The sequence below is a fragment of the Pongo abelii genome, chromosome 20 (genome assembly GCF_028885655.2).
Source record: "Pongo abelii isolate AG06213 chromosome 20, NHGRI_mPonAbe1-v2.0_pri, whole genome shotgun sequence".
Classification (NCBI taxonomy): Eukaryota; Metazoa; Chordata; class Mammalia; order Primates; family Hominidae; genus Pongo; species Pongo abelii.
Genome location: NC_072005.2, coordinates 9214785 through 9222495, shown reverse-complemented (window position 1 = coordinate 9222495; position 7711 = coordinate 9214785).

Genomic DNA, 7711 nt, shown 5'->3' with positions numbered 1-7711 from the left:
ATCCACCCGCCTCGGCCTCCCAAAGTGCTGGGAATACAGGCATGAGCCACTGTACCCAGCCCGGAATTGCTCATCTTATGGTAGCTCTATGGGTCGTATTTTGAGGAAACTCCAACTTGTTCTCCATAATGGATGGACTAACTTGCATTCCCACCAACAGTGTACAATTGTTCCCCTTTCTCCACATCCTTGTGAGCATTTGCTACTGCCTGACTTTTTGATAAAAGCCATTCTAAATGGGGTGAGATGATATCTCCTTGTAGTTTTGATTTGCATTTCTCTCTCTTTTTTTTTTTTTGAGATGGAGTCTTGCTCTGTCATCAAGGCTGGAGTGTAGCGGCACCATCTCAGTTCACTGCAACCTGCATCTCCCAGGTTCAAGTGATTCTCCTGCCTCAGCCTCCTGAGTAGCTGGGATTACAGGTGCCCACCACCTTGCCCGGCTAAGTTTTGTATTTTTAGTAGAGATGGGGTTTCACCATATTGGCCAGGCTGGTGTCAAACTCCTGACCTCAAGTGACCCACCCACCTCAGCCTCCCAAAGTGCCGGGATTACAGGCATGAGCCAACGTGCCTGGCCTGCATTTCTCTTAAAAGAGATTTTTATTTTTGATGTCTCCTGTGTGTCAAGTAGGATAGAGACTCTGGAGAATTAGAGATGAAAGAGACTCAGTTGTTCCTGTCACAATAATCAGTACTTACTTATATAAGGACAAAAATAAAATGTCCTGTGGGAAGTAGAGAAACAGTAACTTCAGGTCACAGAGTATTTCAGTTGAGTGATATAAAGATTAATCTTAAATATTCATAACAATTTCTAGAATACACATTGCCTTTACTTTATGCATCCACCACACATAGATCCCACAGGGAGATCCCATGATCTGCTTAATCCATACTGCTTAATCAATACACAGAATGTATCTGTATCAACTAGAAAGCAACTCAAGTGGCAATGTTGAGTCTCAGAAACACTAACATCTGCCACACAGATAAGTGGAATGAACAGGATTTTTAAAAAAAATTACAGGTTGATGCAAAAGTAATTGCGGTTTTTGCCATTACTTTTGTCACCAACCTAATTAATGATCAGTCTCTGAGTCTCAGACACGAACCTTTTTTATGTTTCCCAGCTATCAGAAAGTTGTAAGCAGAGGTAAAAGGTCTTAACCACAGGCACATCGGAGGTGCATTTTCCAGATTCCTGAATAGGAATGAGGCCAAAACTCTGATTTTATTTCTCCTTTCAGGAGGTGGAGAGCTGCAAGGAAAGCCAGGAACAGGGCAAGGGAGAGATGCGCCCTGAAGGATCCTGTGCCAGTTCTTTCTGGGATCTTTGATGTGATCTCAGCTGCCCTTTCTATACTTGACATAGTGAACGTAGCACCCACTGGTCTAGCTGTGGTCTACCAGGAACCCCCCAAAGAGAAGGGCACAGTGATCAGGGGCATGGATCCAGAGTGACAGGGATTCGAGAGGGCAGGTTGGATGCAGGAAGAGGCCTGGCCAAATGCCATGTGCAAGGATTTAGATGGCCTGATTCAAACATGGCTTTACTCCTCTCTACTTCATGAAATACTACAAGTTATATAAAAATGCACAGCTCCTTTCCTCGTGCAAAATAATAATAATGTGTACACTTATGGATTGCAGAAGGCTATGCAGATAAAATGAAACAAACCACATAGAACACAGAACTGGTCGCCTGGCATTCAGGAAGCCCTCAGGAAAAGTTCATGATGTCATGGTGACTGTCGTCTTCCTCCTCATCCTCATCATCACCTTCATAATCCTTTTACAGTGTTTATGGAACACCTTAGAGAGACCTATTTTTTCCTAGTTTCAGTGAGATGTCTATAGCAAGTAGAACCAGCGGAGGGAGAAAGTAAAACTTTGAATGAGATTTCGGAGTCCCCACCACAATCAAGAACATAAACTCCACAGTTGTCTGAGCTGACATTATGCACATTGGTGTCCTCCCATCTGCCACTCCACTGTCCTGTTTGCCCTGAGGATGAGGAAACAAGGCTCCCAACCGTCCCTCAGCACTCACTGAGCCACGCTTCCCCTCTGCTGGGCCATGACCATGGAGAGCAGGTCCGCTGTCCTCCCTGCGTGGTGCACGATGGAGGCTCAGGCTACGTCCTCAGGACTGGCAGGAAGACAGGGTCAGACATGAGCCTTCTGGTGCAGATGACAGGTGTGGAGCCCACTGGACTGGAAGCTCACACTGCAGGGCTGGAGGCACAGGCTGAGTATTCACTATGCTATGGCCTTGGGGGCTCAAGGCACAGAGCTCCTCATTAGCCAAATTGGCCCAAGTCCCCCAATCTCTAAGGACTTCCTCATAATAATGCAGGAAGAAGAAGAGAAAAATGAGTGTCCATAGAAGCTTTTGGGCTCTTCCTCTAATCAGGAGAAAGCTCGTGTGTATTATTCGCTTTTTTCTTTTCTTTTTAAAGATCCAAATGCTTCAATTTTCATCTTTTATTGTGGTAAAATATACCATGTATAAATATAAAAAGTATAAATATATATTATTTCATATAGAAGGGTCAATATAAACATTTACAATTTCCACTATTTTTAAGTTTACAGTTTAATGACATTAAATACATTTGTATTGTTTAGCAACCATCACCACCATCATCTCCAGAACATTTTTATCTTTCAAAATGGAAACTGTGCCCATTCAACAAACTCTCCGTTCCTCTCTCTCGCCCACCCCTTGGGGCCATCATTCTGTTTTCCAACTCTACGAGTTTAACTACTCTAGATATTTGATAGCAGTGGAATCATACTGTATTTATCTTTTTTTGAGACAGAGTCTCATTCTGTCACTCAGGCTGGAGTGCAGTGGCGTGATCTCGGCTCACTGCAACCTCTGCCTCCCGAGTTCAAGCGATTCTCCTGTCTCATTCTCCCGTCTCATTCTCCCAAGTAGCTGGGATTACAGGCATGTGCCACCATATCTGGCTAATTTTTGTATTTTCAGTAGAGACGAGCTTTCGCCATGTTGGCCAGGCTGGTCTCAAACTCCTGACCTCAAGTGATCCGCCTGCCTCAGCCTCCCAAAGTGCTGGGATTACAGGTGTGAGCCACTGAGCCCAGTTGTGTTTATCCTTCTGTGATTTATTTACTTCACTGATGATAATGTCTTCAAGGTATATACTTTTGTATAAAAACCAAAGAGTTGGCTGGGTGCAGTGGCTCAGGCCTGTAATCCCAGCACTTTGGAAGGCTGAGGTGGGCAGATCACGAGGTCAGGAGTTCGAGACCAGCCTGGCCAATATGGTGAAACCCTGTCTCTACTAAAAATACACAAATTAGCCGGGCGTGGTGGTGCGCACCTGTAGTCCCAGCTACTCAGGAGGCTTAGGCAGGAGAATCTCTTGAACCTGGGAGGCAGAGGTTGCAGTGAGCCAAGATTGCGCCAGTGCACTCCAGCCTAGGTAACAGAGTGAGACTCCATCTTAAAAAAAAAAAAAAAAAACGAGTTATGTTTGTGCAGTAGAATGAATCGTTTTCTTTCAGCTTTTCCTAATTTCCCCTCACACGAAGAGTCCACTTAACGGAAACAGGAGAATACTATTTTCTGAGTTTTTTTTTTTAATGTGCAACTGAAAAAGGTCTACCATCACTTTTTAATGTTTATTTGCAGAACCTTTCAAAACCTTTCCTTTCTTATGTGATTTTTTTTTTATACTTTAAGTTCTAGGGAACATGTACACAACGTGCAGGTTTGTTACATATGTATACATGTGCCATGTTGGTGTGCTGGACCCGTTAACTCGTCATTTACATTAGGTATATCTCCTAATGCTATCCCTCCCCTCTCCCCCCACCCCGCAACAGGCCCCAGTGTGTGATGTTCCCTTCCTGTATCCAAGTATTCTCATTGTTCAATTCCCACTTATGAGTGAGAACATGCGGCGTTTGGTTTTTTGTTCTTGCGATAGTTTGCTGAGAATGATGGTTTCCAGCTTCATCCATGTCCCTACAAAGGACATGAACTCATCCTTTTTTATGGCTGCATAGTACCATGGTGTATATATGCCACATTTTCTTAATCCAGTCTATCATTGATGGACATCTGGGTTGGTTCCAAGTCTTATGTGATTCTTTATCTGTAAATACTGTTTAAGAAATCTAGATCCCATTCAATGGTTCTGATCAAACTCTAATAAACCATACGTTTTGTTTCCAAGGAGTTCTCTGTATAAGAGGAATAGGGCTTCAGTGAGGAAAGAAAATATGGTATATACAGATGTCCAATTGCCTTCACTCTCATAAGTCAGTGTACAATTACTTCATTGTTACATGAAGGAGAGCTGTCCTCACTGTGCAAGGTTGTCAGTATATAGATAATGATATTCATTCTCTGCCCTTTTGTAAATATAAAAAAGAGACAGTCCATCAGCCATCCAGGATAATGCACAACAAGAGTTCAAATAATTTACTTGAAATGCATTGATCTAAGTGTAGATGATGACAATGATATCTACATTTACTAATTTCTTATCGGGTAAATACATTATCTGTTTAATCCTAGAGTTCCTCAAGCTGAACATCATTAAAAATGATGAATTAGAGGATGTGGAGTTAATAAATATGTTCTGGTCCAGTCAGCAAATGACTTAGATGAGCTAATGTTGAAAATCAAACTTCAACCCTTAAAACCCATATGTTGGGCCAGGTGCAGTGGCTCATGCCTGTAATCCCAGCGCTTTGGAAGGCCGAGGCAGGCGGATCACAAGGTCAGGAGATCGAGACCATCCTGGCTAACACGGTGAAACCCTGTCTCTACTAAAAATACAAAAAATTAGCCAGGTGCGGTGGCAGGCGCCTGTAGTCCCAGCTACTCGGGAGGCTGAGGCAGGAGAATGGCATGAACCTGGGAGGCGGAGCTTGCAGTGAGCCAAGATCGTGCCACTGCACTCCAGCCTGGGCAACAGAGCTAGACTCTGTCTCAAAAATAAAATAAAAAAAACCACATATGTTGAACAATACACTAATCAATAATACATTGATTATGACAGTTTGGCCTTATTGTTCCATTACTACCTATTAAATAGTTATCTAATTAGAGATATATTTCATTATATCTCCCCAGCCAGCCTCTCAGATAGATCATTACCACAACATTAGATGAACTAGTGTAATAGAAATATGTTTTGTATTGCATACAAGGTAACACAGTTTGCAATAACAGTTTGCTTATGAATTCTGCAATAACAGTTTGCTTATGAATTCTGCAATAACAATTTGCTTATAATTCTGGAAATTTTCATAAAATTGACTTCTTTTATGTAATAATATATACTAATAATATATACTAAAAATAATACTATTTGATGGAAAACTACCTTTACTGGTTCATGATACCATTATATATGATCATTGCATGATCTTGGAAGAAAAAAATGATTGTACTTAATTTGCTACTGAGGAATCTGAGGTTCAGAAAAGAGCTATGAGCTGCCAAAGGTCCCAAATTCAAGAGCCAATATATGGTTGATGAAGTAGCTACAAATCTGACATTTTTTTTCTATTATCTGTAATTTCCATCCAAATCAAAGATTGTCATACTAATTTTAGATGGCTATTCTGAAGCATCCAAACTTCTGCCATGTAAGGTATTAGTTCATCATAGCACTCTTCTAAATCTTGACATAAAGAGCAAAGGACAGAGCATCACCTATGGGGAGCGTCTACAATGTGATTTCAACAGGCAATATTAATGTGCCACTTATCATGTTCGTTGACTATTAGGTGACAAATGAAGAGTTCACTTTTATTGGTGACATATACATTCAATATCTTAGGATAAAGTTATAGAAGAACATGATTAAATTATTTATGATGAAATTGGTGGCTCAATCATCCTCAGACATCAGTAGAGCCACACAGCAAATGGAAATAGAAAACCAGAATTTAAACCTCAGTTAGATGCCCTTCACAAAGACATATGTTTTATAACCAGCTTTATTTCTTGAGCACATTTAAAAATATTCCAATTGTAGAGAACTACAACATACCTTTGTTCCCAAATCAAAGTTCAGGAATAGAAGTCAATCTAGTTATTTTAATGAAGAGAATTGAATATAGGGAGTTGGTTCAATTGTTACTGCAGGACAAAGGCAAAAGGAAACAATATAGTAACAGAAACAGTAACTGAAGGTAGCCTCTAAACTCTGAGGCTTCCGGGAGTGAAGGTATTAGTGAAGTACATTGAACTTTCAGTGTGATGAGCCTTAGTGACCAGGAGTGGAATTACATAAGAAAAATACATGGGCCAGGTACGGCGGCTCACACCTGCAATCCCAACACTTTGGGAGGCCATAGTGGGTGGTTGCCTTGAGATCAGGAGTTTGAGATCAGCCTGGCCAACATGGTTAAACCCATTTCTACAAAAATACAAAAATTAGCTGGGCGTGGCAGCCTGTACCTGTTATCCCAGCTACTTGGGAGGCTGAGGCAGGAGAATCACTTAAACTCGGGCAACAGAGGTTGCAGTGAGCTGAGATCATGCCACTGCACTCCAACCTGGGCAACACAGTGAGACTCCGTCTCAAAAACAAACAACAACAAAAACAAAAAACCCACATGAGAAATAGAACAGGGTTTCGAGAGTCCCAACCTGGCAAAAGATGAGTACAGAAGAATGAGATCAGAACAGAAATACTATAGGTTAAAGACCAACATAATAAGAACAATACAAATCTTATCTCCTTGCTATCTTGAAATATTCCACATTATTGTTAACTAAAATTTCTCTACTGTACTATTAAATACTCGAACTTAATTCTTCTGCATGGACTTTTGGACCCATATACCAACTTCTCTTCAACCCCCTCCCCATTTTTACCATGATCTGGTAGCCAATATTCTACTGTCTGCCTTCATGAGATTAACTTTTCAGCTCCTACATATGAATGAGAACATGCATTTTTGTGCCTTCCCTATTTCACTTAACGTAATGACCTACAGTCCCATCAAAGTTGTTGCAAATGACAAGATGCCATTTGTTTTACAGCTGAATCATATCTCATTGTATACGCATACACCACATTTTCTTTATTAGAAAGTAAAAATAACACATATTTTTAAAGAACCGGTCTCTGAACGGGAAGTCTAGGGATATTGTTACCATGTTATTATTTCCTATTTCTCTTTTTATGTATGCACAAGAAGGAAATATGATAAAAATCTATATGCATGTAAATCTACAGTTGCAGTAGATAAATAAAAATTCTAAGGGGTGAAAATAACCCAGCATAATGATAGTCGGTTCAGTGTTGAAGGCAATGCATTTGAAGAAATCACATTGCCTGGTGGTACAAGAAACTCTTTTGTAACTTACATTTTTGAGTTTAATCCCTTTGGGAACTTTACCATCTGAACTCTCTCTGACGCTTTGTAATATCCTCATACCCACACAAGTCTAAGTAAATCAGAATCTCTGGTAATGAGACCCAGGCATCAGCACTTGTAAGCTCTCTGGGCAAATTCAATCTAACTCAAACTTGAGGACCAGTGACATGGATCCTCACATATAATCTGCCTAAATAGATTTTATAGATGCAAAGTGTAAATAAATTACAAATGAACCGTGAAAAGCAATATAAATGTGAAGTACAGTAAATTCTCATTTAAGGTCTTCAATAGATTTTTGGAAACTGCAACAATAAGAAAAATCATGTATAATGAA